This window comes from Sphaerodactylus townsendi, linkage group LG12, assembly GCF_021028975.2.
Source record: "Sphaerodactylus townsendi isolate TG3544 linkage group LG12, MPM_Stown_v2.3, whole genome shotgun sequence".
Taxonomy (NCBI): Eukaryota; Metazoa; Chordata; class Lepidosauria; order Squamata; family Sphaerodactylidae; genus Sphaerodactylus; species Sphaerodactylus townsendi.
This window is the reverse complement of record NC_059436.1, coordinates 41,644,193-41,669,672: the sequence shown is the minus strand read 5'-3', so window position 1 is coordinate 41,669,672 and position 25,480 is coordinate 41,644,193.

Below are 25,480 nucleotides of genomic sequence, written 5' to 3'. Positions count from 1 at the left end.
GGGGGTGGGGGGGGGGGGGGGTGGGGGGGGGGGGGGGTGGGGGGGGGGGGGGGTGGGGGGGGGGGGGGGTGGGGGGGGGGGGGGGTGGGGGGGGGGGGGGGTGGGGGGGGGGGGGGGTGGGGGGGGGGGGGGGTGGGGGGGGGGGGGGGTGGGGGGGGGGGGGGGTGGGGGGGGGGGGGGGTGGGGGGGGGGGGGGGTGGGGGGGGGGGGGGGTGGGGGGGGGGGGGGGTGGGGGGGGGGGGGGGTGGGGGGGGGGGGGGGTGGGGGGGGGGGGGGGTGGGGGGGGGGGGGGGTGGGGGGGGGGGGGGGTGGGGGGGGGGGGGGGTGGGGGGGGGGGGGGGTGGGGGGGGGGGGGGGTGGGGGGGGGGGGGGGTGGGGGGGGGGGGGGGTGGGGGGGGGGGGGGGTGGGGGGGGGGGGGGGTGGGGGGGGGGGGGGGTGGGGGGGGGGGGGGGTGGGGGGGGGGGGGGGTGGGGGGGGGGGGGGGTGGGGGGGGGGGGGGGTGGGGGGGGGGGGGGGTGGGGGGGGGGGGGGGTGGGGGGGGGGGGGGGTGGGGGGGGGGGGGGGTGGGGGGGGGGGGGGGTGGGGGGGGGGGGGGGTGGGGGGGGGGGGGGGTGGGGGGGGGGGGGGGTGGGGGGGGGGGGGGGTGGGGGGGGGGGGGGGTGGGGGGGGGGGGGGGTGGGGGGGGGGGGGGGTGGGGGGGGGGGGGGGTGGGGGGGGGGGGGGGTGGGGGGGGGGGGGGGTGGGGGGGGGGGGGGGTGGGGGGGGGGGGGGGTGGGGGGGGGGGGGGGTGGGGGGGGGGGGGGGTGGGGGGGGGGGGGGGTGGGGGGGGGGGGGGGTGGGGGGGGGGGGGGGTGGGGGGGGGGGGGGGTGGGGGGGGGGGGGGGTGGGGGGGGGGGGGGGTGGGGGGGGGGGGGGGTGGGGGGGGGGGGGGGTGGGGGGGGGGGGGGGTGGGGGGGGGGGGGGGTGGGGGGGGGGGGGGGTGGGGGGGGGGGGGGGTGGGGGGGGGGGGGGGTGGGGGGGGGGGGGGGTGGGGGGGGGGGGGGGTGGGGGGGGGGGGGGGTGGGGGGGGGGGGGGGTGGGGGGGGGGGGGGGTGGGGGGGGGGGGGGGTGGGGGGGGGGGGGGGTGGGGGGGGGGGGGGGTGGGGGGGGGGGGGGGTGGGGGGGGGGGGGGGTGGGGGGGGGGGGGGGTGGGGGGGGGGGGGGGTGGGGGGGGGGGGGGGTGGGGGGGGGGGGGGGTGGGGGGGGGGGGGGGTGGGGGGGGGGGGGGGTGGGGGGGGGGGGGGGTGGGGGGGGGGGGGGGTGGGGGGGGGGGGGGGTGGGGGGGGGGGGGGGTGGGGGGGGGGGGGGGTGGGGGGGGGGGGGGGTGGGGGGGGGGGGGGGTGGGGGGGGGGGGGGGTGGGGGGGGGGGGGGGTGGGGGGGGGGGGGGGTGGGGGGGGGGGGGGGTGGGGGGGGGGGGGGGTGGGGGGGGGGGGGGGTGGGGGGGGGGGGGGGTGGGGGGGGGGGGGGGTGGGGGGGGGGGGGGGTGGGGGGGGGGGGGGGTGGGGGGGGGGGGGGGTGGGGGGGGGGGGGGGTGGGGGGGGGGGGGGGTGGGGGGGGGGGGGGGTGGGGGGGGGGGGGGGTGGGGGGGGGGGGGGGTGGGGGGGGGGGGGGGTGGGGGGGGGGGGGGGTGGGGGGGGGGGGGGGTGGGGGGGGGGGGGGGTGGGGGGGGGGGGGGGTGGGGGGGGGGGGGGGTGGGGGGGGGGGGGGGTGGGGGGGGGGGGGGGTGGGGGGGGGGGGGGGTGGGGGGGGGGGGGGGTGGGGGGGGGGGGGGGTGGGGGGGGGGGGGGGTGGGGGGGGGGGGGGGTGGGGGGGGGGGGGGGTGGGGGGGGGGGGGGGTGGGGGGGGGGGGGGGTGGGGGGGGGGGGGGGTGGGGGGGGGGGGGGGTGGGGGGGGGGGGGGGTGGGGGGGGGGGGGGGTGGGGGGGGGGGGGGGTGGGGGGGGGGGGGGGTGGGGGGGGGGGGGGGTGGGGGGGGGGGGGGGTGGGGGGGGGGGGGGGTGGGGGGGGGGGGGGGTGGGGGGGGGGGGGGGTGGGGGGGGGGGGGGGTGGGGGGGGGGGGGGGTGGGGGGGGGGGGGGGTGGGGGGGGGGGGGGGTGGGGGGGGGGGGGGGTGGGGGGGGGGGGGGGTGGGGGGGGGGGGGGGTGGGGGGGGGGGGGGGTGGGGGGGGGGGGGGGTGGGGGGGGGGGGGGGTGGGGGGGGGGGGGGGTGGGGGGGGGGGGGGGTGGGGGGGGGGGGGGGTGGGGGGGGGGGGGGGTGGGGGGGGGGGGGGGTGGGGGGGGGGGGGGGTGGGGGGGGGGGGGGGTGGGGGGGGGGGGGGGTGGGGGGGGGGGGGGGTGGGGGGGGGGGGGGGTGGGGGGGGGGGGGGGTGGGGGGGGGGGGGGGTGGGGGGGGGGGGGGGTGGGGGGGGGGGGGGGTGGGGGGGGGGGGGGGTGGGGGGGGGGGGGGGTGGGGGGGGGGGGGGGTGGGGGGGGGGGGGGGTGGGGGGGGGGGGGGGTGGGGGGGGGGGGGGGTGGGGGGGGGGGGGGGTGGGGGGGGGGGGGGGTGGGGGGGGGGGGGGGTGGGGGGGGGGGGGGGTGGGGGGGGGGGGGGGTGGGGGGGGGGGGGGGTGGGGGGGGGGGGGGGTGGGGGGGGGGGGGGGTGGGGGGGGGGGGGGGTGGGGGGGGGGGGGGGTGGGGGGGGGGGGGGGTGGGGGGGGGGGGGGGTGGGGGGGGGGGGGGGTGGGGGGGGGGGGGGGTGGGGGGGGGGGGGGGTGGGGGGGGGGGGGGGTGGGGGGGGGGGGGGGTGGGGGGGGGGGGGGGTGGGGGGGGGGGGGGGTGGGGGGGGGGGGGGGTGGGGGGGGGGGGGGGTGGGGGGGGGGGGGGGTGGGGGGGGGGGGGGGTGGGGGGGGGGGGGGGTGGGGGGGGGGGGGGGTGGGGGGGGGGGGGGGTGGGGGGGGGGGGGGGTGGGGGGGGGGGGGGGTGGGGGGGGGGGGGGGTGGGGGGGGGGGGGGGTGGGGGGGGGGGGGGGTGGGGGGGGGGGGGGGTGGGGGGGGGGGGGGGTGGGGGGGGGGGGGGGTGGGGGGGGGGGGGGGTGGGGGGGGGGGGGGGTGGGGGGGGGGGGGGGTGGGGGGGGGGGGGGGTGGGGGGGGGGGGGGGTGGGGGGGGGGGGGGGTGGGGGGGGGGGGGGGTGGGGGGGGGGGGGGGTGGGGGGGGGGGGGGGTGGGGGGGGGGGGGGGTGGGGGGGGGGGGGGGTGGGGGGGGGGGGGGGTGGGGGGGGGGGGGGGTGGGGGGGGGGGGGGGTGGGGGGGGGGGGGGGTGGGGGGGGGGGGGGGTGGGGGGGGGGGGGGGTGGGGGGGGGGGGGGGTGGGGGGGGGGGGGGGTGGGGGGGGGGGGGGGTGGGGGGGGGGGGGGGTGGGGGGGGGGGGGGGTGGGGGGGGGGGGGGGTGGGGGGGGGGGGGGGTGGGGGGGGGGGGGGGTGGGGGGGGGGGGGGGTGGGGGGGGGGGGGGGTGGGGGGGGGGGGGGGTGGGGGGGGGGGGGGGTGGGGGGGGGGGGGGGTGGGGGGGGGGGGGGGTGGGGGGGGGGGGGGGTGGGGGGGGGGGGGGGTGGGGGGGGGGGGGGGTGGGGGGGGGGGGGGGTGGGGGGGGGGGGGGGTGGGGGGGGGGGGGGGTGGGGGGGGGGGGGGGTGGGGGGGGGGGGGGGTGGGGGGGGGGGGGGGTGGGGGGGGGGGGGGGTGGGGGGGGGGGGGGGTGGGGGGGGGGGGGGGTGGGGGGGGGGGGGGGTGGGGGGGGGGGGGGGTGGGGGGGGGGGGGGGTGGGGGGGGGGGGGGGTGGGGGGGGGGGGGGGTGGGGGGGGGGGGGGGTGGGGGGGGGGGGGGGTGGGGGGGGGGGGGGGTGGGGGGGGGGGGGGGTGGGGGGGGGGGGGGGTGGGGGGGGGGGGGGGTGGGGGGGGGGGGGGGTGGGGGGGGGGGGGGGTGGGGGGGGGGGGGGGTGGGGGGGGGGGGGGGTGGGGGGGGGGGGGGGTGGGGGGGGGGGGGGGTGGGGGGGGGGGGGGGTGGGGGGGGGGGGGGGTGGGGGGGGGGGGGGGTGGGGGGGGGGGGGGGTGGGGGGGGGGGGGGGTGGGGGGGGGGGGGGGTGGGGGGGGGGGGGGGTGGGGGGGGGGGGGGGTGGGGGGGGGGGGGGGTGGGGGGGGGGGGGGGTGGGGGGGGGGGGGGGTGGGGGGGGGGGGGGGTGGGGGGGGGGGGGGGTGGGGGGGGGGGGGGGTGGGGGGGGGGGGGGGTGGGGGGGGGGGGGGGTGGGGGGGGGGGGGGGTGGGGGGGGGGGGGGGTGGGGGGGGGGGGGGGTGGGGGGGGGGGGGGGTGGGGGGGGGGGGGGGTGGGGGGGGGGGGGGGTGGGGGGGGGGGGGGGTGGGGGGGGGGGGGGGTGGGGGGGGGGGGGGGTGGGGGGGGGGGGGGGTGGGGGGGGGGGGGGGTGGGGGGGGGGGGGGGTGGGGGGGGGGGGGGGTGGGGGGGGGGGGGGGTGGGGGGGGGGGGGGGTGGGGGGGGGGGGGGGTGGGGGGGGGGGGGGGTGGGGGGGGGGGGGGGTGGGGGGGGGGGGGGGTGGGGGGGGGGGGGGGTGGGGGGGGGGGGGGGTGGGGGGGGGGGGGGGTGGGGGGGGGGGGGGGTGGGGGGGGGGGGGGGTGGGGGGGGGGGGGGGTGGGGGGGGGGGGGGGTGGGGGGGGGGGGGGGTGGGGGGGGGGGGGGGTGGGGGGGGGGGGGGGTGGGGGGGGGGGGGGGTGGGGGGGGGGGGGGGTGGGGGGGGGGGGGGGTGGGGGGGGGGGGGGGTGGGGGGGGGGGGGGGTGGGGGGGGGGGGGGGTGGGGGGGGGGGGGGGTGGGGGGGGGGGGGGGTGGGGGGGGGGGGGGGTGGGGGGGGGGGGGGGTGGGGGGGGGGGGGGGTGGGGGGGGGGGGGGGTGGGGGGGGGGGGGGGTGGGGGGGGGGGGGGGTGGGGGGGGGGGGGGGTGGGGGGGGGGGGGGGTGGGGGGGGGGGGGGGTGGGGGGGGGGGGGGGTGGGGGGGGGGGGGGGTGGGGGGGGGGGGGGGTGGGGGGGGGGGGGGGTGGGGGGGGGGGGGGGTGGGGGGGGGGGGGGGTGGGGGGGGGGGGGGGTGGGGGGGGGGGGGGGTGGGGGGGGGGGGGGGTGGGGGGGGGGGGGGGTGGGGGGGGGGGGGGGTGGGGGGGGGGGGGGGTGGGGGGGGGGGGGGGTGGGGGGGGGGGGGGGTGGGGGGGGGGGGGGGTGGGGGGGGGGGGGGGTGGGGGGGGGGGGGGGTGGGGGGGGGGGGGGGTGGGGGGGGGGGGGGGTGGGGGGGGGGGGGGGTGGGGGGGGGGGGGGGTGGGGGGGGGGGGGGGTGGGGGGGGGGGGGGGTGGGGGGGGGGGGGGGTGGGGGGGGGGGGGGGTGGGGGGGGGGGGGGGTGGGGGGGGGGGGGGGTGGGGGGGGGGGGGGGTGGGGGGGGGGGGGGGTGGGGGGGGGGGGGGGTGGGGGGGGGGGGGGGTGGGGGGGGGGGGGGGTGGGGGGGGGGGGGGGTGGGGGGGGGGGGGGGTGGGGGGGGGGGGGGGTGGGGGGGGGGGGGGGTGGGGGGGGGGGGGGGTGGGGGGGGGGGGGGGTGGGGGGGGGGGGGGGTGGGGGGGGGGGGGGGTGGGGGGGGGGGGGGGTGGGGGGGGGGGGGGGTGGGGGGGGGGGGGGGTGGGGGGGGGGGGGGGTGGGGGGGGGGGGGGGTGGGGGGGGGGGGGGGTGGGGGGGGGGGGGGGTGGGGGGGGGGGGGGGTGGGGGGGGGGGGGGGTGGGGGGGGGGGGGGGTGGGGGGGGGGGGGGGTGGGGGGGGGGGGGGGTGGGGGGGGGGGGGGGTGGGGGGGGGGGGGGGTGGGGGGGGGGGGGGGTGGGGGGGGGGGGGGGTGGGGGGGGGGGGGGGTGGGGGGGGGGGGGGGTGGGGGGGGGGGGGGGTGGGGGGGGGGGGGGGTGGGGGGGGGGGGGGGTGGGGGGGGGGGGGGGTGGGGGGGGGGGGGGGTGGGGGGGGGGGGGGGTGGGGGGGGGGGGGGGTGGGGGGGGGGGGGGGTGGGGGGGGGGGGGGGTGGGGGGGGGGGGGGGTGGGGGGGGGGGGGGGTGGGGGGGGGGGGGGGTGGGGGGGGGGGGGGGTGGGGGGGGGGGGGGGTGGGGGGGGGGGGGGGTGGGGGGGGGGGGGGGTGGGGGGGGGGGGGGGTGGGGGGGGGGGGGGGTGGGGGGGGGGGGGGGTGGGGGGGGGGGGGGGTGGGGGGGGGGGGGGGTGGGGGGGGGGGGGGGTGGGGGGGGGGGGGGGTGGGGGGGGGGGGGGGTGGGGGGGGGGGGGGGTGGGGGGGGGGGGGGGTGGGGGGGGGGGGGGGTGGGGGGGGGGGGGGGTGGGGGGGGGGGGGGGTGGGGGGGGGGGGGGGTGGGGGGGGGGGGGGGTGGGGGGGGGGGGGGGTGGGGGGGGGGGGGGGTGGGGGGGGGGGGGGGTGGGGGGGGGGGGGGGTGGGGGGGGGGGGGGGTGGGGGGGGGGGGGGGTGGGGGGGGGGGGGGGTGGGGGGGGGGGGGGGTGGGGGGGGGGGGGGGTGGGGGGGGGGGGGGGTGGGGGGGGGGGGGGGTGGGGGGGGGGGGGGGTGGGGGGGGGGGGGGGTGGGGGGGGGGGGGGGTGGGGGGGGGGGGGGGTGGGGGGGGGGGGGGGTGGGGGGGGGGGGGGGTGGGGGGGGGGGGGGGTGGGGGGGGGGGGGGGTGGGGGGGGGGGGGGGTGGGGGGGGGGGGGGGTGGGGGGGGGGGGGGGTGGGGGGGGGGGGGGGTGGGGGGGGGGGGGGGTGGGGGGGGGGGGGGGTGGGGGGGGGGGGGGGTGGGGGGGGGGGGGGGTGGGGGGGGGGGGGGGTGGGGGGGGGGGGGGGTGGGGGGGGGGGGGGGTGGGGGGGGGGGGGGGTGGGGGGGGGGGGGGGTGGGGGGGGGGGGGGGTGGGGGGGGGGGGGGGTGGGGGGGGGGGGGGGTGGGGGGGGGGGGGGGTGGGGGGGGGGGGGGGTGGGGGGGGGGGGGGGTGGGGGGGGGGGGGGGTGGGGGGGGGGGGGGGTGGGGGGGGGGGGGGGTGGGGGGGGGGGGGGGTGGGGGGGGGGGGGGGTGGGGGGGGGGGGGGGTGGGGGGGGGGGGGGGTGGGGGGGGGGGGGGGTGGGGGGGGGGGGGGGTGGGGGGGGGGGGGGGTGGGGGGGGGGGGGGGTGGGGGGGGGGGGGGGTGGGGGGGGGGGGGGGTGGGGGGGGGGGGGGGTGGGGGGGGGGGGGGGTGGGGGGGGGGGGGGGTGGGGGGGGGGGGGGGTGGGGGGGGGGGGGGGTGGGGGGGGGGGGGGGTGGGGGGGGGGGGGGGTGGGGGGGGGGGGGGGTGGGGGGGGGGGGGGGTGGGGGGGGGGGGGGGTGGGGGGGGGGGGGGGTGGGGGGGGGGGGGGGTGGGGGGGGGGGGGGGTGGGGGGGGGGGGGGGTGGGGGGGGGGGGGGGTGGGGGGGGGGGGGGGTGGGGGGGGGGGGGGGTGGGGGGGGGGGGGGGTGGGGGGGGGGGGGGGTGGGGGGGGGGGGGGGTGGGGGGGGGGGGGGGTGGGGGGGGGGGGGGGTGGGGGGGGGGGGGGGTGGGGGGGGGGGGGGGTGGGGGGGGGGGGGGGTGGGGGGGGGGGGGGGTGGGGGGGGGGGGGGGTGGGGGGGGGGGGGGGTGGGGGGGGGGGGGGGTGGGGGGGGGGGGGGGTGGGGGGGGGGGGGGGTGGGGGGGGGGGGGGGTGGGGGGGGGGGGGGGTGGGGGGGGGGGGGGGTGGGGGGGGGGGGGGGTGGGGGGGGGGGGGGGTGGGGGGGGGGGGGGGTGGGGGGGGGGGGGGGTGGGGGGGGGGGGGGGTGGGGGGGGGGGGGGGTGGGGGGGGGGGGGGGTGGGGGGGGGGGGGGGTGGGGGGGGGGGGGGGTGGGGGGGGGGGGGGGTGGGGGGGGGGGGGGGTGGGGGGGGGGGGGGGTGGGGGGGGGGGGGGGTGGGGGGGGGGGGGGGTGGGGGGGGGGGGGGGTGGGGGGGGGGGGGGGTGGGGGGGGGGGGGGGTGGGGGGGGGGGGGGGTGGGGGGGGGGGGGGGTGGGGGGGGGGGGGGGTGGGGGGGGGGGGGGGTGGGGGGGGGGGGGGGTGGGGGGGGGGGGGGGTGGGGGGGGGGGGGGGTGGGGGGGGGGGGGGGTGGGGGGGGGGGGGGGTGGGGGGGGGGGGGGGTGGGGGGGGGGGGGGGTGGGGGGGGGGGGGGGTGGGGGGGGGGGGGGGTGGGGGGGGGGGGGGGTGGGGGGGGGGGGGGGTGGGGGGGGGGGGGGGTGGGGGGGGGGGGGGGTGGGGGGGGGGGGGGGTGGGGGGGGGGGGGGGTGGGGGGGGGGGGGGGTGGGGGGGGGGGGGGGTGGGGGGGGGGGGGGGTGGGGGGGGGGGGGGGTGGGGGGGGGGGGGGGTGGGGGGGGGGGGGGGTGGGGGGGGGGGGGGGTGGGGGGGGGGGGGGGTGGGGGGGGGGGGGGGTGGGGGGGGGGGGGGGTGGGGGGGGGGGGGGGTGGGGGGGGGGGGGGGTGGGGGGGGGGGGGGGTGGGGGGGGGGGGGGGTGGGGGGGGGGGGGGGTGGGGGGGGGGGGGGGTGGGGGGGGGGGGGGGTGGGGGGGGGGGGGGGTGGGGGGGGGGGGGGGTGGGGGGGGGGGGGGGTGGGGGGGGGGGGGGGTGGGGGGGGGGGGGGGTGGGGGGGGGGGGGGGTGGGGGGGGGGGGGGGTGGGGGGGGGGGGGGGTGGGGGGGGGGGGGGGTGGGGGGGGGGGGGGGTGGGGGGGGGGGGGGGTGGGGGGGGGGGGGGGTGGGGGGGGGGGGGGGTGGGGGGGGGGGGGGGTGGGGGGGGGGGGGGGTGGGGGGGGGGGGGGGTGGGGGGGGGGGGGGGTGGGGGGGGGGGGGGGTGGGGGGGGGGGGGGGTGGGGGGGGGGGGGGGTGGGGGGGGGGGGGGGTGGGGGGGGGGGGGGGTGGGGGGGGGGGGGGGTGGGGGGGGGGGGGGGTGGGGGGGGGGGGGGGTGGGGGGGGGGGGGGGTGGGGGGGGGGGGGGGTGGGGGGGGGGGGGGGTGGGGGGGGGGGGGGGTGGGGGGGGGGGGGGGTGGGGGGGGGGGGGGGTGGGGGGGGGGGGGGGTGGGGGGGGGGGGGGGTGGGGGGGGGGGGGGGTGGGGGGGGGGGGGGGTGGGGGGGGGGGCATTCAGCTGAAGTTATCTCAGCCAATAAAGCCGAGTGATACTCAGCTATGTGAAACAGCTTGAAAAAAATTCCCCAGAGAGACTGAAAGGTGTTCAGTATTTTGCATTGACCAATCCTGAGCACATCCCTTCAGGGAGACTGGCATATATCCTACACATCATTTCCTGTAGGCCAAGGAGCCTTTTGCTAATGGAAGTGTTTCAGTTTATTGTTGGAACTGAGAGAAGAACTGAAATTACCCAGTTCTTAGCAGAATAAAAATGCAACAGAGTTCAAAAAGGAATGATCCTTTTATTGGGGTTCTAGTTATAAAAAAATTATGCTACAAAATATGTACAACGAAAAGAGGAAGACAAAAAAATAACCATGTGCAAAAATGTACATACAAGCAAACAAGCTTACATAGTAACAGACAGCAAAACAGCACCAACAACACAGCATAAGGAGAAATAATGTTGTTCTTGGCCTGCTGTGTTTAATGTTAATATGTTATTGTTGTTGCTGGCCTGCTGTACACCCCCCAGAGCCCTTTGGGGATGGGCGGTTTAAAATCTAATAAACAAACCAACAAACAAATAAACAGCAAGAGAATAAGCTAAAGAGGTAAAAAAAAAAAGGAGAGGAGTAAGAAGCATACAAAACTATGCCATTATATGCAAACAGGCAGGTGACCCCAATTAACCTGTTAGCAGCTCACCTGCCCTGCATTAACAGAAACAACCAAGTAAATGCAGCTATCTTACTCCTGCAAGGACTTACTGAAAGAATGACTAGGAATGCCAAATATTCTAACAGGAACCACATGGTCATAACAAGCATAAAATCAACTGAAGAGGTTGTTCCAAGGAAGCACCACAGAAGTGAATCCATGCACCTGTGCCAATGGGCTTAGAAGTCCTTGCAATGTAACAGCAACCCTTCCTTGCTCCTTTTAATTGGTGGGATCAGAAGTCACAAACCATTGTGTTTCCCAATCTTCAACTAAAAGGATAAACACAGTGGTGGGATCCAAAAATTTTAGTAACAGGTTCCCATGGTGGCGGGATTCAAACACTGGCGTAGTGCCAATGGGGCTGGGCGGGGCATGACGGGGGCGTGGCCGGGCATTCCAGGAGCAGGGCATTAATAATTTCTCTGTTACTGTAAAAAACTCTTACTGTAAAAAAAAGTTCCTAATTTCCAGCTGGTATCTTTCTGTCCATAATTTAAACTCATTATTGTAGTCTTGCCCACGAGGCCCCAAGGAAGAGACGAGACGCGGAGATTTCATCTGGTGGAGAGAGCCAGTAGCAGGAAGCGCGGGATCCCGTGATCCTGGCAACTCTGCCGTGTGCTCGCCCCTCGCACCTTTTATTAGGGTTTCACTGGGGGCGTGTAAAGGGGTCGGGCAGGCGGGAGAGCGGGAGAGTGGGAGAGCGGGAGAACGGGAGATCATCATGTGATGCATGATCTCATTGGGCTGCTACGTGCAGGAGGAAGCATCCGCGTCTGGGTCTAATCCTCACCTGAGGGCAAGAGCCCCTTTGTCCCTTTGTATGGGACACCTGGTGACCGCGAGTCAGGCAGTTCATGACCCGTGACTCACGGGGGAGCGGGGGTTGGGGGAGCGTGTGAGCCCAGAAGGCCGTAGCCGGCACCGGCATTCCAAGCGCTCCTTCTACGGTTCTGCTGGATTCGCGGGCTCACCCCTACATCTATAGCGAGTCCTATCGTCTACTGCCAACAGAAAGAACTACTTCTTCTCTAATTGACTGCCTGACAAATACTTAATACTTTCAAATACTTAATTGTGTTTCTAGAAATCAAAAGAAGGATACTTTCCTTGAACAAGGAACTTTACCATATTTCTAAAACATGTTTTTGAAACAGCCCAACAGGGAGAATTATCCCATTTTCTACCTTTGCTAACCAGCCACATAGGAAACAACAGGACTTTATGATTTTTGGATCTAGTGGATTTTCTAATGGAAAAGTAGACTCAATTAGTAACCCACTCTCGGCACACACAAATAATTAGTAACCCACTCTCGGGAACTGGTGAGAACCTGCTGGATCCCACCTCTGGATAAACAGCTCAGTAAGTTAAGTTTGAATGTGTGTGTCATGTCTTTAACGCATCCAAAAGCAGTCACTCAAAGTTACTTCAAAAAAATGATACAGCCAATTATTGCCCTGTGTCTTATCTGGGCTTCCTCCATTCCCTTTAGCTAGTTTTATTGTTATTTTTTTAATCCTTTTTTTAACATTCACATTTTGTGTATTTGTTTTAATCTTAAGATTGTAACAGCTTTTGGCCATTTGCAATAAACTTTGCAACTACCTTACTTCTCCCATTTCTCCACACAATGAATTGTTCTCCCCTCCCATTCCTCACACACCCAAACCATTTGTTGCTATTTCCCTTGCCCTTCCCAATGTACTCACTAATGACTGAATATTCCTTTTTAATGCCGTGCCCATGAAAAAAATACTCACTTCCTTTTTCTTTTTAATTTTTCTAATATTAGCCTGTGGTATACCTCATCCCCTAGCCCAGAGAAGCCATTGGAGAAGCCCTTAAGCCTAATGGAACAAAGAAGTATATTGGCATGAACCAGTGAGGTTCAGTGGTCAGACTGTAATAGAAGGTTATATACCAGTGGCGAACCTATGGCATGCATGCCAGAGGTGGCACTCAGAGCCCTCTCTGTGGGCATGCGTAAACAGAGTTGCCCTCCCACACACACATCTAGGCTGGCCTGGGCCGCTGGGCTCAATTGTTAGCATTTAACCTAAGACCTAGTTTTGGGGAAGCAGTGTAGATAACCCTGTTAAGCGCTGTTAAAACCCACTGCTTTTCATGCGAATAACTAAAATGCAGTCCTTTACCTGGGAGTAAGCTTGGTTGCTGGCAATGGGGCTTGCTTCTGAGTAAACCCTCCTAGGGTCGTGATTCACCTGTTGGAAGAGTTGCATGGTTGCTTCAAAGCCAAGCCACCGACTACCACCAAGCTTACTCCCGAGTAATGCATGCCTCGGAGCCAACCATTTTTTTCTAAACTAAAACCTCAGTATTCAGGTTAAATTGGGTTTTGGGTTGCAATTTAGGCACTCAGTCTCGAAAAGGTTCGCTATCACTGTTATATACCCACTCTGCCATGGAAGGTCACTGGGTTATCTTGGGCTAGTTCTTCCTTCTCAGCCTCACCTAACCACATAGGGTAGTTGTTGTAAGGATAAAACAGAGAAGGGGAATCAATATGTATGAGTGTGAAAGCTCAACAATGAAGAAAGCTGGCAGGAAGAAACGAGACCCCTTTGAAATGTAGTGTTGGAAGAAAGTGTTATGGACTGCCAAAAAAAACGAATAAATGGGTTCTAGATCAAATCAAGCCTTAGTAGCTAAAATGACTAAACTGAGAAGACAAGGGTCACTAGACAAGACAATAATGCTAGGAAAAGTTGAAGGCAGCATGAGAAGAAGAAGGCTCGACATGAGATGGTTTGACTGTATAAGGAAGCCACAGTCTTCTGTTTGCAAGGCCTGAGCTAAGCTGTTAATGACAGGATGTTTTGGAGGACATCAGTTTGTAGGGTTACCATGAGTTGGAAGCAACTAGATGGACCTTAACCCACACCTAGGCTGCTTTGGGTCTCCATTGTGGGGGGAGGGAATGGAGTCTAAATAAACAAACAACAGAAATAAACTCAGGTTTGCAGCACACCAGTATCTGGTGAGGGGCATTAAAAAGGAGGCATCAGAGGTCCCTGAGTGTACAGTTTGCATCCAGGGACTCAAGGCAGGGAATGCAAGTGCTATTGAAGCTGTTGAACCCACAACAGCCAACGCTGAGGTTATCTTTAGGAGTTCCTGCAGCTGTAGCAGTGGCTTGAAGTCTGCCTACACTCACCATTGGACTTGCTAAGCATCCTGAAAAGGCTTATGGTAGATCTGGGCCTCCAGATGCCTTGTGTGGTCAACAGAGGGGCCTCAGGCAGCCAGTTGGCCACTTCGCCATCTGGGCTGTGCTTCTATCTAGGCATTGTCTTCTCTGCTCTCTAAAGTCCTGTGGGGTGATCACAGTGTCCTTCCTTGGCAATCAACCACTTTCCTTCATGGACCTTCAGCCATCTCAGGTTCTGGTGGCAGCTCCCACTCTGGAGCCTTCTGTTGCCACAGCTGGCCACAAGTTCCCTGACAGCTCCCTGGGGGGTTCAAGGTCCCAGGAACATCAGGGTCTGACATAGTTTTAGCATTAATGGGACCTAACTCTATGATGTTATCGTCTGATAAGGAACTGTAAGGAGCAGTCCTGACAGTAGGATAGGCAGGAGTTGCTTGCTGCTATGAAGGGAAAATGCTTGGCAAGTTCTTGACCTTGCTCCCAAAGCAGATTGCAGAAGACAAGTGCAGCAGGATACAAGTGACCTGGGAGTAGCCATCTAAGCACCTGGCATGGGGAACCTTGAAGGCACAGAGGTGTTCCCTCATATCTCTTAAAAGGGCAGAGCGAAAAGAGGCATAAATGGCACACTCAACAGGTTTATATCCCAGGACCAGGGAAGGAAGGACATTAGACTAAGCAAGAGGTAAATAGAGCTCCCTTTGAGCACCAGTGCATCCAGTTCAGCACTGTCTAATTCCAACTTACATTGGCTCTTGCAGGTCTTGGACAGAGAAGGGTTCTGAGCACTCTATCTGAGATATTTGTAGCTGGAGATGGCAGGAACTGAATCGGAGATGCCATACGTGCAAAGTAGATGCAAAAGGAACTGAGCTTCGGCAACTCTGGGCGTTTCCCCACTTGCCACGACCCCCCTATGCCACGCGCTGCTCTCAGTGCGCGTCATTTTTGGCGCACGCCCGGGCTTCCCCACGACCAGGGAAGGAAGGGCATTAGACTAAGCAAGAGGTAAATAGAGCTCCCTTCCCTGGTCATCAAAAGATGCCGTTTGGAAGAGCGCCAGGAATGACGCACGCTGAGGGGGCGCGACAGCGGCAGCGTTGGGGCCGCTGCATTGTCGCCGCCCCTGTAGCAGGGAGTGCCGGGGGACCCCGCGCTACTTGCCTACAGTAGCGCGCAGCTACTGGTAAGTGGGAAAACGCCCACAGTCTTATCTACATATTTTTGCCTGAGGCATTTTATCACTTCCTGTGGCTGCACAAAGCAAGTTGAGGGATGGTTTTAATAGACGTTCCCATGCCAGTTTTGATTGTGAATACTGTTGTTCTGCTCAGTATACAAACTGGATACCTTAAAAGGAAGCATTCCTTAAACTGCAGTGTTGAAAAATGTGTGGACTTTGTACTCCTGGATAAACCAGCTTCTCAGCTTAAACTGTCAAGAGACCAGATTCTTTCAAAAGATAGCAAGATTCTTCCATTAAGTACAATTCATAAGGTGATTAAATGCCTCAAGCAAGGAAACATACAGAAGATCACTGTGATAAGCCTTCTTTTTCTACTGAGGGAAAGTACCCAGTCTCTTAAGTTTTTTGCGATCTCGGTTCATTTCGAACACTAAACGTTCCCCTCAGTTTCCAGGTGTTCTCCAGGTAGCGAATATAGCCGGATTAATATATACACAAATAAGGAGATTTATTTATTTACAGGTTGGTCTTAAAGGAACAAACCATGTAATTGTAGACAAAGTAAAAATCTGGCGTGTGTTGGAGTGCACGGGCTAATCCAGTTCCCCAGATAAGCCTCCACAGCTCAAGCGGCAGAGTGGGGAATCAAACCTTGTTCTCCAGATTAGAGTGCACCTGTCCTTACCCACTATGCCACTGCTAAAATGTACTGGTTGCTCAAAGCACATAGCTAGGGAGATGTGCACTTTGGGATGAATGTTAGTGTGCATATCACGGGGCAAGGCCTCTCATTTTCCACAAAAATATGAGAATGTGAGTGGGAAGGTGATGTGATGCTTTGCCCCATTGTTTTTTGCTGCCACTTGCTGTGTTGAGGCCTGTGCCAGACCCTATCCAGAACTGGAAAAAAGGGGGGGGGCTCTTTCCTGAGTCAGACTTGAGCTATCCCTGCTCTCTCCCTGAGGCCGAACTCAACTCTCCTTTTTTTTGGTATTCTCATTAACATCTCATACCCCTTCTCGATGATGATTGGATGCTGGGCAGCACTCCTATGGGCTGATCTAAGCGGCTGATTTCTCCTACACGGGCAGGACAGCCTCTCCTCCATCAAGACCACACTGTCCGTTGCTTGTTGAAACCCACTACTGATAATCCCTTTCAAATGTCCAGATAATCTAATTTTGAAAAGCCCCAAAAGGAGAGGAAACAGTGATGTCATCAACCCTGCTGCCTAGACCTGCCCCCCACGGCATGATGTGTGCCCTGCCCTATCTTGCTTTTTTCACCTTGACCTTGATACTTTGGGCTAAGCCCTGGGAGCTAGTATGGTGTAGTGGTTAAGAGCAGGTGGACTCTAATCTGTAGAACTGGGTTTGATTCTCCACTCCTCCACCTGAGCAAGCGAACTCTTATCTGATGAGCTGGATTTGTTTTAATACATTTTTGATGATAGCAAATGTCGGATGAGAAGTTTGCTATGACTGTTATTTGCATGCCTTTAATGTACGATTTAAAATGCAAGTTTCTCATTATCATTGTAGATCCCCTGAAGAAGTGCTTTGACATGAAACATGTTAATATCATCCTATTATTAAATCTCATTTACTTGGTAGGCCTTATCAGAAGGAAGTTATCAGAAGGAAAAAGAGCTTTAAGAACAAGAGAAACCCAGAGGACTGAGGAGAAACAGCCCACCACAGGAAAAATATTTCAACCATACATCAAGGGAATCACAGATCAAATAGGGAAATTGTTGAAAAAACATAACCTACAAACCATCTTCAAACCTACCAGGAAAATACAGCAGATGCTATGCTCAGCAAAGGACAAGAGAGACCCCCTCACTTCTGCAGGAGTCTATCACATACTCTGCAGCTGTGGAAAGGTATACATAAGAACCACAAAATGCAGCATTCAGACTCGCATTAAGGAGCATGAAAGACACTGTCGGCTTAACCATCCTGAAAAATCTGAAGTAGCAGAACATGTCTTAAACAAAACTGGACATAACATCTTATTTGAAAACACTGAAATTCTGGACAATTCAGAAGGTTACTATGTCAGACTGCACAGGGAGGCCATTGAAATTTATAAACACCAAGACAACTTCAACGAGAAAGAAGAGACTTTGAAAATTAAAAAAGCTTGGCTATCAGTACTTAAAAACACAAGGAGCAAAGGCTGAGGGCATGCTAACTTCATGGACAATGGACCCCACCTGCAATACTATACTATCAACCACACATTTGCATAGCAAGTCCCACCACACATTTGCATAGCAAGTCCCACCTAAACACTTACTGATTGGTTCCCCACCCGGGGACATGAACATTTATACCCCACTAAAACATTCCCTTCTCACTGGACACAGTGTGTAACAGACTTCCCTCTGTGATACACCTCTGAAGATGCCAGCCACAGATGCAGGCGAAACGTTAGGAACAAGATCCACCAGACCACAGCCACATAGCCCAGAAAACTCACTACAACCTATCAGAAGGAAGTTAGAGCTTCCTTGAGTTTAAAACACTAGGAAGCTTGGTCTCATAAAAGTAGAAAGGCAAAGGGTCATTATTAGAAAGGGAAGCATAGGAAGGTACATGAACCTGCATGAAGCATCTTAGTGCAAAGCCTGGGTATTTTTCATTCCAAAACCCAGAAACACTTCTCACAAGGGCTGAGGGTGAGAGACACTCTTCTCAAAATCCCCTGTGGACTTGCATAATATGGTAGTGTGGTGGTGGTGGAAAGTGCCATCAAGTCACAGTTTAAGACAGTGGTTCTCAACCTTCCTAATGCCGCGACCCTTTAATACAGTTCCTCATGTTGTGGTGACTCCCAACCCTGACATTTATCCATTTTACAGAGGGAGAACACTGATGCAGAGAGTCTTAGGCGACCCCTGTGAAAGGGTCGTTTGACCCCCAAGGGGTTGCAACCCACAGGTTGAGAACCGCTGGTTTAAGACAACCCTGTGGGGTTTTCATGGCAAGAGATGTTTGGAAGTGGTTTGCCATTGCCTGCCTCCACGTGGGCTGAGAGAATTCTGAGAGAACTGTGACTGGCCCAAGGTCACCCAGCAGGCTTCAAGGGGAGAAGTGAGAAATTGAACCCGGTTCTCCAGAATAGAGTCCACTGCTCTTAACCACTACACCAAGCTGGTTCTCAATGGTAGATTCTGCACAGCATATGTATAAAGGGTTGCAGTTGTTACAAAGGAACCCGTTCCCATTCACATGTGTACCCTTCACCCATTCCAGCAGCAATTAGAGCCCATGGAAACAATCTAGGTTGCTTTCACACCTTTGCAAGGAGATGCTGCTCTCTCTCTCTCTCTCTCTCTCTCTCTCTCTCTCTCTCTCTCTCCATCTCCTGAAACACATGCATAACTGCAGAGGCATACAGAAATGAACCCCCACAGCCCACAACCCTATTGTCCCACAATCCAATTGGCTGTACTTGCGTTGCTATGCATGTTCAACACACAAAAGAAAAAGAAAAAGGGACACTCCCCTCCCCCTGCAATGGCTGAGCAATAAGAAATGTGTAGATTGGCCATACTCGCTGCCATGGGGGGAAAAACATGCTTGGAGGACTTTGTACACTGTCAGCTGCTCAGAGAATCTTCCCACAACCTGCTGAGAGACCTGCACATTATGGCGGGTGGGTGGATTCTCCCTGACAGTCAACAGTGTGGAACTTAAAGTGAACAACGTATTATCGAAGGCTCTCACGTCCAGACTCAACTGGTTGTTGTGGGCTTCCTGGGCTATGTGGCCATGGTGTGGTAGATCTTATTCCTAACGTTTCGCCTGCATCTGAGCCCTTCGGAGGTTGAGCGGTCTTTCAGATTGAATGAATGAATGAATGAATGAATGAATGAATGAATGAATGAATGAATGAATGAATGAATGAATGAATGAATGAATCTGTGGCAGGTGGAATGAACAGGTGAACAGGTGGAATGGAGGGAAATAAAGCGTCTCCTTTCTGTTGTGCTTGCACAGGAGTGCCTCCAACCTGAGATTGTGCAAATGGATCTCTGGTTTAGTGATTTTCAAAAATCCCAGGACGGGGAAATAAAATGGGCCCAACTTGTTTTGGGAATGGAACCTATCTGAAGTCTCCCTCCCCCAAATCATTTATATCACATCCTGCACCCATTGTATTTGGCCTGTGCAGAATTGACCAATATGTTAGCAAGTCTGTTGGTAATTCATCTCTGCATGGTATTATCCTCTTGCTCTGTTATTCTGCTGGGATGGTGAGGGATGATTCAGTATTTTTAAAGGCAACAGGTGAAGAAGTAAACAAGAAGCACTAGAGCAGGGGTAGGGAACCTGCGGCTCTCCAGATGTTCAGGAACTACAATTCCCATCAGCCCCTACCAGCATGGCCAATTGGAGAGCCGCAGGTTCCCTACCCCTGTACTAGAGAGTGGAAATGGTGTGTGAGTCATAGATGCTTTCCCAGTGGTGACCTTGCACCTGTAAAATACTCTCTCACCCTTTAAGTTCACCTGATACTTTCGATGTGGGATTTTAGGTACTAGGTCAGAATGGTTCACTCAAATTTGTGTTCTGAATTTCATCTCTGTGCCCTGTTTTTCATTCACTTGTGCTGATTTTTTAAATCTTTTTTTTATGCTGCTGGTTTTTAAAATATGAATGAAATTTGTTGCAGATGTTGAATATGGAATTATTTTAAGGGGTTTTTTTTCATCTTCAACTGCATTGATCCTTGTTTTGTTCACAGTGTTAGCCATCTCAGCAATTCTGCAAGATGTTTTACTTCTTGGTTTATTGATTTTATTAATTTATTATGTTTGTTACGGCTTACGGCTTAGGATGGATCCCATCAGATAAAAATACAGTCAAAATTTATTATTTGATTTTGTTTGATATCACAGTTTCCAGTTCTTTAGTTGGTTGTTGGCCTTTCGTAACAATTCGAGCCTTATCCAGAGGCCTAGGATGTTATAATGTATGGATGTAGTATTAGTTCAGATCCCAGCATGGCTGCCTTTTGAATCTGACACATCAACAGGCTTCTTGTGGAAGAGTGGCGAAAAAACCTGGTTCTCAAGATTGCAACAGCCCTGCAGCTGTGAGTGAAAGCTCTGTACTTTGCTTATTATTAATTCGCGAAACGCTGTGGCTAGAAATGGGATCCATTTTTTTTCCTGAATGTGTAAACTAGGTATTTATGGCTGCTAACACTCAAGGTTTATGAGAATGGGTTGGGTTTTGTCATGTGTGTCCTTTGAACATTATATATTACAGCTTTCCTGTTTTTATTTGCTGAATATCTCAATTACCAGAACTGACAACAGCCATTAAAGGTAGCAAGTTGATTCTTTTATTACCACTCCTTGGGATGAATCAGACATTGGAGTCAAGTAACTGCTGAATGCATACTCCTTAGAGATCTGGGTGTGTGCATATAAGAAAAAATCCTGAAGAGCAGAAAGTGCATAATTCATTTATGAGGATGAAGTGAAAGTCATAAAGCTGGTTTTTGAGTTCCAGGGAACTCTCAGACAGGATGTTTAAAGATAAATTGTAAATGTAGTCCTGTGGACAGTCACCAGGTCATTATTGACCAATGGGTCAATGTCATACCACCATGTTTACTAGGCAGACTGTGTTAGTGGTTTGCTATTGCCTTCTCCAGTCATCTGCACTTTACCTTCAGCAAGCTGATATTCATTTTACCAACCTTGGAAGAATGGAAGGATAAATCAACTATGACCCAGCCAGCAGAAATCAACAGTTGTGCCCAGTGGTGGGATCCAAAATTTTTAGTAACAGGTTCCCATGGTGGTGGGATTCAAACTGTGGTGTAGCGCCAATGGGGCTGGGCGGGGCACGACGGGGACATGGCCGGGCATTCCAGGGGTGGGGCATTCCTGGGCGGGGCTGTGGCAAGGATGCAGCCATTGCGCTGGTCCTTGGGCGGGAAACGAATTCACGCAGGCGCAGGCTGCCACGCACGCCGGTGCACCTCCTGCTAGACTGCTTCAAGTTCTGCGCACTACTGCTGAGAGGAGGGGCGTAACTAAGGCAAAAATCACGTGGCAAAATCACCAATTAGTAACCCCCTTTCGGCACACACAAATAATTACTAACCTACTCTCGGGAACCTGTAAGAACCTGCTGGATCCCACCTCTGGTTGTGCCCCTAGACTTTCAGTAACAAGACTCTGTGTTCAGTTGATTTCTTTATTATGAAACAGTATCAGGAATAAGCATGTAGACTTCTATTGCCAGAAGTAACCACAGCCAGCATTGCAGTCACCATTATACTCCACATCATCCCCCACATCACGTCACCCCGCCCCTGACTACCAGTTTCCAAGGGGGATGTGGCACCCCTCCCATGACCCAGAGACGAAGAAACCTCCCCCTTCCCAGGTCAAAACAACCTCCATTCCACACTACTGACAGAGCTACAACAGCAGGTATCTAATGAGCTGATGAGGCCTGAGAAGCAAAGCAGAAAAACATAAGCACAGCAGGGAAAGGGGATGAGAAGAGAATGGTTCCCGCATCCCAGGCAGGAGACAGAAGAAATGGCAAGATCCCACTGGTACTGATCCTGACATTTTGCTGGGATCGACTCAGGTCATGATCGGAGCTTTGACTGCAGTACTGCAGTTTGCAGCTTTACGCTATGGGCTCATAATGCTTAAGTGGTGGGCATTTCGTCAGAGGTTGGTCTGTAATATAGGACAGCCTCATAAAAACGAATGTACTAATTTAGATCTGTCTTGCAGCTAACTGAAACATGCACAGTAAGATGGGGAGCAAAAAAATCACTATACTAACAAAGCTAGAAATTAGTTTTACCTGATGCACTGGGTCAAATGTGAAATAATTAAAAAAAACAGTTTTCTCCATCACCTTGGGACACTTTCATATTAAACGTGACTCCATGATATCATAGATTTAAGAGAGATGTAGGGGCTCAGTGATTGAGCATTTGCTCGGCATGGAGAACATGATTGGATCAGGCTTTAGCATCTCCACTAAGGATTGGGTCATAAACAGTGGTGGGATCCAAAAATTTTAGTAACAGGTTCCCATGGTGGTGGGATTCAAACTGTGGCGTAGCACCAATGGGGCTGGATGGGGCACAATGGGGGTGGGGTGGGCATTCCGGGGGCAGGGCATTCCTGGGTGGGGCTGTGGCAAGGACGCAGCCGCTGCGCCAGTCCTTGGGCGGGAAACGAATGCACGCAGGCGCAGGCTGCCACGCACACTGGTGCACCTCCTGCTAGACTGCTTCATGTTCTGCGCACTACTGCTGAGAGGAGGGGCGTAACTAAGGCAAAAATCACGTGGCAAAAATCACCAATTAGTAACCCCCTCTCAGCACACACAAATAATTAGTAACCTACTCTCGGGAACCTGTGAGAACCTGCTGGATCCCACCTCTGGTCATAAATAACACAAACGACTCCTACCTGAGATTCTAGAGAACTGCTGCCAGTCTGAGTCCTCCAGATGTTATGGACTACAGTTCCCATCATCCCCTGCCAGCATCATGATACAGTTTGATGAACCAATGGTCTGATACACTATAAGGCATTCATATGTGCAACATTTTTTTTTGTAACAGGAGAAATCAGTCATGTGAACCCCTGAAGTGGCAGAAATATAGTTACCCCCCTAAGCACTGGTGGGATTCAAATAATTTAACAACCTGTTCCTGTGATGGGATTGAAATAATTTAAGAACTGGTTGTTTACAAGCACCATTTTAACAACTGGTTCTGCTGAAGTGGTGCGAACCTGCTGACTCCCACCACTTCCCCTAAGCCCTCAAAAGCAAGGTACAGGATTTTTTTAAAAAAAGGTTAAAAGTTTGCCAGTTCTGGATCTCAACCATGATAAAAGCTTCCTAAGTGCTTTGCAAGGCCTATTCCTATTGTATTTATATTTTAATTGGATATGCAAAGGAAATGCAGTTGTTCTGGGCCAGTGAGAAAACATTATATTCGACGTCCAAGTCTGCATCAGCAGGTACATCCTTTATCACAATGTGTTGAGCACTCTTCTCCTTTTGTGGCAGTGAAAACTGCTGTAAAGTTGCAGCCAACTTATGGCAACCCAGAAGGGGTTTCGAGGGAAAAGATGTTCAGAGGTGGTTTGCCATTGCCTGACACTGCATAATGACCCTGCTAATCCTTGGTGGTCTCCCATCCAAATACTAACCAGAGCTGACCCTACTTAGCTTCCAAGATCTGATGAGATAGGACTAGTCTGGGCCATCCATGTACTGGGGTTTAGTACCGGACTTCATCCATTTAATTAATTAATTATGAAAAGGTTATTGCTGCTACTGTTTTTATTGTATTTATTGTTTTAATTGAGATTATTCGATTGTTTAGTTGTAATGTGTTTGGTTGCCTTGGAAAGTGCCCTGAGACCTCCAGGGGTATGGTGGTCTACTAAATTGAATTAAATGAATGAATGGATGGATGGATGGATGGATGGATGGATGGATGGATGGATGGATACTGTACATTGTGTTTACTTAGCAATAGATTATCTTGCCCTGGTTTCTGAATCAGCTGCACTAAGCTGGCCGTTTCTGTTAAGTATATCATTGCTATATTAAACATTAAAAAGTCTCTAAGAAAGATTCACCAGGTGTTGCATCCTCTCTCTCAACAGCCTCTGGAAACATCTAAGCAGAACACAATGGTCATGCTCATTCCATGCTCATTGTTAGAAGCATTTGGCATTGCATCTCACAGTGTGAGGTGTCATTTTAGCCTTTGTAGCTGATAGCTTCTGAAGGATCCACTTGCCCAAACTAACGTACTGAGCAGATGGGGAATGTTCAAATGTACTGTATTGGAGATATTTTGGTACAAATGCACACTGAACATTTTCAAGAGCTCTACAAGGACGCAGAAGGAGAAAAAAATCTTCCCAAGTCTTTTTGTAGGTGTAAAAACACTGAGTTCCTGCAGAGACCATGCAAACACTGTAAAGTGGGAAGTAATTGTCCAAGAGGCCCCGATTATGAAATTCCAGCTTTGCTTAACACTTATACAATTACGTATAGAGGTACGAAAATCTTCTTCTTCTTCTTCTTCTTCTTCTTCTTCTTCTTCTTCTTCTTCTTCTTCTTCTTCTTCTTCTTCTTCTTCTTCTTCTTCTTCTTCTTCCTCCTCCTCCAAAACACTAAAATCTCTTTCTGACCAGCTTCTAGAACAGTGGTTTTCAACCTGGGGGTCGGGACCCCTTTGGGGGTCGAACGACTCTTTCACAGGGGGCGCCTAAGACTCTCTGCATCAGTGTTCTCCATCTGCACAATGGATAAATGTTAGGGTTGGGGGTCACCGCAATATGAGGAACTGCATTAAAGGGTCGCGGCATTAGGAAGGTTGAGAACTACTCTTCTAGAATCTCCATTTGAAACTGATCAGCAGTAAAACAAAAACAAACAGAAGAAAACCTTAGCAGGGAAGCTAGGAATATTGATCCATTTACTAGGCAGACCATGTTTACCGGGTGGTTTGCCATTGCCTTTCCCAGTTGTCTACTTGTCTATACTTCTCCCACCCCCCAGCAAGCTGGGTGCTCATTTTACTAACCATGGAAGGATGGAAAGCTGAGTCAACTATGAGCCGACCACTTGAAAGTGACTCCGGCTGGAACTGAACTCAGGTCATGAGCAAAGCTTTTGGCTTCAATACTGCAGCTTACCACTCTGTGCCTCAAGGCTCCCAAGGGTTGGAGTGCCCTAGGGGTTAGACATTCTTGTAGACTTATTTGTAAGACTGCTTCACAGTTGTATGGATGCATTTGCTGTGTTATGTTGATGAAATATTGTACGCCAGATTGCTGGGTCATACTCCTTTGAATGTTATTATACTAATAAACTTGCCTTCCTAAAAGAAATGTTCAGCTGTGTGCTCAGAGTGTTGAACTAGAGAAACCCATCTTCAAATCTCTATAAATCTCTCTCCCTCAGCCTAGCTTGCCTCACAGATTTTTGCTACAATAAAACAGAGGAGGGAAGAAAAAGATCCTGAGATTCTTAAAGTAAGGGTAAAGCTAATCTGTTCTGAAAACAGAAGAAGGGAAATCATTTTTTTCTCATAACAAAACTATCGGTTGAGAGAAAGGTAGAATGAAAATACTAATTTAGTGTCCGGTGGCAGTGACAGGAAAACAGCCATGAGGGAGGGGGACCAGCGACAATAGGTATTTCCTTGTAACTACCATGATTTTGCACCCCCACGTGACTGAATGGGCTGTGCCTAGGGACATGGAATCCCCCATGTCCCCGTGGCTGGTATGCCCCGACGAAAACACATCTGATTCACCAGATAAGTCTCTGCCACTCAGGTGGAGGAGTGGGGAATCAAACCCAGTTCTCGAGGTTAGAATCCACCTGCTCTTAACCACTACACCATGCTGGCTCTCATGCTGACTCTCCATGTCTGTGGTTTTCCCAGAGATTTTTGGTTGGCCACAAAGGGAAACAGGATGCGGTAGTAGATGGATTTTTCACCAGATCCAGCTACATTTTTTCTTACGCTGTGAATGGAAAAAGAAAAAACCAAGCCAAACAATGGGTGTGTTCCTGGCACTCATCAAGGGAAAACGGAACTACTACAGAAACTTGGAGAAGCTGGCAAATGTAATTGTGTGGGGGCATGCAAAGGCCACCCGAAGGACTGGGTGCTGTGAACATGCTTTGAAACTGTGGTGTGGGAGTATTCAGCCAGAGAGGAAATGCCATTTTAGTCATCAGCTCTGCAGATGCTCTTGTCTCAGCATGTGAGCCTGCGTGCCGGAGGATTGGAGAGACTCCAACATGTGGCAGTGATGTAATTTTAAGCGAGAGGGAAACACTTCCTTGTAACTGCTCCCTGTGGGATTTCATCATGCCTAGAAGCATCTCTGTGATGTCATTTTTTAAAGCTAACTGCCTGTGTGAAATGCACAGTCAAGAGACAAAGCATGGGTTTTATCTTAGCATAACCTTGTTGTAGGAAAGACAGGGTGGGAACTGGTGCACCAGGCGGGCGCCAGTGGGTCACGTCGGGGCAAAAAATCATCCCCAGACCCTTCCCCCAGACCCCTCATCTCTGCCCACCAGGCCCGGCAGAGTCTGCTGTTGGGCCAGCCTCGCCGACCA